A 3,933-nucleotide genomic window follows, 5' to 3' on the forward strand; every position below is an offset into this window, starting at 1 on the left:
CAGGACCAAAGCGGGGACAGGGCTCCCATCCTGTTTAACTACACAATAAACACATAACAGCTTGTCCCAGAGGACAAACTCAGACTCTGCATACTAAACATTTTGGTGGTAGGCTTTGGGGGCCTTTAAGAAGAGGGGCTCACTTACTTCTGGCAAGGAAGAGGGGGAAGAGGAAGATCAATCATTCAGGGAGATTCAGGGGCTGCTCCAGATGTTTGGAACAAGGGCTTAAATCGTGGGTTGCACTAAATCCAGATGTGGAAGGGAAGGGTTTCCACAGATCTGCAGAGGCCAAGCAGGAGAACAGAGAAGAGAGTAGAAGGCAATCATTGCAGCCCCAACCACCCTGTGGGGTCTGGTGTGTGTGTGTGTGTGCACATATATGTCTATCTGTGCGGGTTTTCAGGTATGCACATCTGCATGCATGCATAAATGCACTCCAGGAATAGGAGAGTTGTGTATGTCTGCATGTGTATCTGCCTCTGTGTGAACATTTTGTATCTATATAGCTGTTTGTGTATTTATATGTGTTCACGCACTTGGGGTATTGCCAAAACTTCCCACTGAAACTAATGGCAGGCTGTTTTCTCTTCACTGAGGCTTATCATGCTAATTTTAATCCCACCTTATTGTTTTAAGTTGGCTCTAAAAATTAATATTAAAAAATTCTGTAAACAGAGCCTGGGGCTAAATTGCAAGACAGGTCCCTAGAAAGGGGTTTTATTATCACTATTGTTCTTATAACAATAGTGCGGTTCGTGAAGCTCGCCACCCATCCTGTTCCATCTGGTTAGCCTCCCCTTAGTGAAAGGAAGAGCAGCCGAGAACACCTGCAGACAGTGTCCAACTGGCCACAGCCCGTCAGGACCAGATGGGACTGATAACCACTTAGTCTAACACCTGGTTTTATTACAGAAAAGAATGGCTGTGAAGGACTGACTACCCAGTCACCCAGGTAGTGTCTTCACAGTCAGCCTGAAGCTCTTCATTGCCTGAGCTTACCACAAGGAGGCTGTGCCCTGTCCTGGGGGAATTGAGGGCAAAATGGATGTAACCCCTGTCATAGCCTCACATAGTCCACACATTGCTGATCCTGATATCCTCTGTGGGCTTCAGTCCCCTTGTTTATAAAATGATGGGCCAGAACCAGAAACTCTACAAGGGTATTTCTACCCTACTATTTGGTGATTGTATATCCAGGACCAGCGGCTTTAACTGGGGAGACGGGCAGTTTGTACTCCATGCAAAATCATGGCCATGTCCCTCCTCTGCACTCTCTTGATCTTCCCTTTCCTGCTCCAGTTGGTGCGGTGGGGAAGTAGAATGTGAGGACAAGGAAAACTTGATCTCTGAAAAGTTTCTCCTAGCAGAGTCTAAGGTGCAAGGGTTATTAAAATAGGGGAAAGAGAAAGTAGAGTAGGGATTGCTGTAATTCATACATCACTTAGAGAATGAAGAAATGATCCTGTGCTATAGCAGAAGGTACTCAGGTTAGATGTGGAAGAACTTCCCTGATGGCAAGGAGAGCTGTTAAACAGTTAAGGAAGAGAGAATAGGAGGGAATAAGAGAGTGGGACAGCTGTCCTCAGAGACAGTAATTACATTTTCAAATATCTGTGAGATGGTATGGATGATGAGGCCCCTTCCTCATCTCAAGATCTTGACCAAAGTAGCTAATTCTGAAGCCCTTGTCCCTATCCCATCCTCCACCCACCACACATACTCAGGTAAGGAGCAGGGCAGGGCCTGGCTGGGTAGTGACCAGGGTCAGGAAGGCGGTGGGGGAAGGGGAAGGGATTCTGCTTCTCAGAATCAGCCCAGGGTACACAGAAAAACTGCCTGGTGGTACTACTTTGACTCAGCAATGCCTGACAGTGGGTCTAGGGTTGGTGGAAGGCAGAAGGCATCAGACCTTGTGGGAGAGTTAGAGTTCCTAAAAAACACTGACATCCTCTGGCCCTGCTGTGACTAGAACCCCAGCTATAGGAACTGGCCTCTGCTGGGGCTGTGAAGAGAACACAGGATGGCCCTGACTACAGGTGTCCAGGAAGACGACAAGCCTGGGTGTACAAAACCTTTAAAACATTTATAAGGATAGCTTCTAAGTCTCTGGCAACTTGACACAAGAGCATTTGGAAGTATCTCCATAGCTAGCTACCTGCCATGGCTGTATCTGTACCCCATACATACATGCACACACATGTGCCTACGCAAGGACTCCCTGGTTACACACACCCCCAGCCCACCCAACACACACAGGCAGGAAACATGCAGGGGCATCTTTAACCAGGGAGCCCTGGGAAATTACTGGATAGCCTACTAGCCCCCTTCTCTCCATCTCTGCTCCTTCCTTCCCAGCTTGCTCTCTACCCTACGCATTGCCTCCCTGCTTTCTCTTCGGAATGTCCAAGGCACTGTGGGAGGGGGAGTGGAGGCTAACCCTCAGCAGCTGGACATGCCCTTCGACAAGGCAGCAATGCCGACAGATGGGGCCATTCTGTTGGCCGGTGCCTGAGGACCCCCATCTCTACCACACATAGACAGCCCTGTATCCAGGCAGGTACCACCCACCCCCACCAGCTATCTCCTACTCCTGGGTGCCTGAAGCCAAGCAGGGAGCCGCACCCTCCCCACTCCCCAGCTCTGCCTCCCGGTCCCAGAGAACCGCCCCCCAACTGCCCAGCCCGGAAACAATCACCCTTTGAGAAAGGCTGCCAAGCTGGGCGCCAGGAACAGCCAGGATGGAGGCGGGGTGGGATGGGGGTGCAAGCAACGGGCCGGGAGAGCTTTAACTCTAGAGAGCCGAGGCCCGGGGTGCTCGCCAACCCCCCCACCCCGCCCCTGCAGCCCCTGCTGTAGCGCCTCAAACCTGAGCCGCCTAGTCTGGGGAGGGCTTGTGTGTAGGGGGCGGGGGGGGCGATACCAATCACGGGGGGGGGGGCGCCACCTCCTCCTCGCGCCCCCCGCCTCGGCTGGCGAGGTTGGTACCGCCCATTAGCGGCGCGGGTCCCGCCGGCAGCTAGCGCGCGCTCGGGGGCGGGAGCGGGGAGAGTGGGGGCGGGGAGAGAGGGGTGGGGGCGGGGCGGCAGGCGCTGTCAGAGCCGCGGCTGCACCGGAGCATCCGCTGCCGCCGAGGGGACTCCGCGCCCGCCGGGTCGGCTCGGCTCCGGCCGCCCCGCGCCTCCCCCCTCGCCGCCCCCCCGGGCCTGCCCCCCTTGCTTCCCCCACCCCGTCCCCTGTGCCTCCCCCGCCCCTACTCCCCCACCCCCTGTCTCCCAGCCTGCGCCCTCCCGCGCGCTCCCAGGCTCCGGCTGCAGCCTCTCTGAGCCCAGGAGCCGGGCCGGGGCGGCGGGCGGGCGGGCGCGCGGACCCCGCGGCTATGAAGTGGCCCCCAGGGGCCCGGAGCCCGAAAGCCCCCGGGGAGGGAGGTGCGCGCGGCCCAGGACAGCAGCCTAGGGGCTCCGGGGCCGGCGCATAGGGGCCGCCGCCCACCATGGACCGCGCCGGGGTCGATCCGGACTCGCCACCGCAGGTCAGTGCCCCCGCGCCCCCCGCGCGCTGCAACAGCGCAAAGAGTCCCTTTATGCGTCCCCATCAGTACCCACGCCATGTCCTCCCGTGCGCGCGCGCGTGTGTGTGTGTGTGTCTGTGTGTGTGTGTGTGTGTCTGTGTGTCTGTGTGTGTGTGCGCGCGCGCGCGCGCAGCGGGGGCAGCTGGAAAGGGGCCGGGAACCGGGCCGGGGCTGGGAGGCGCGGCGGCCGAGGGGCTGCGAAACAAAACCCCGGTGGTGCCTGCCCTCCTCCCGGCCGGCCTTAAGGGGAGAGAGAGCTGGTTCTCGGCAGCTTCCAACAACTGGCCCAGACTCTGAGCTCTTGCTCCCCTTTCCACCTCAGCAGGTGGTTCCTGGTCTCGCGGAGGAGTCAGGGGTAGCAC

This window comes from Enhydra lutris, unplaced genomic scaffold, assembly GCF_002288905.1.
Source record: "Enhydra lutris kenyoni isolate GAN:26980312 unplaced genomic scaffold, ASM228890v2 scaffoldscaffold34, whole genome shotgun sequence".
NCBI classification, from domain to species: domain Eukaryota; kingdom Metazoa; phylum Chordata; class Mammalia; order Carnivora; family Mustelidae; genus Enhydra; species Enhydra lutris.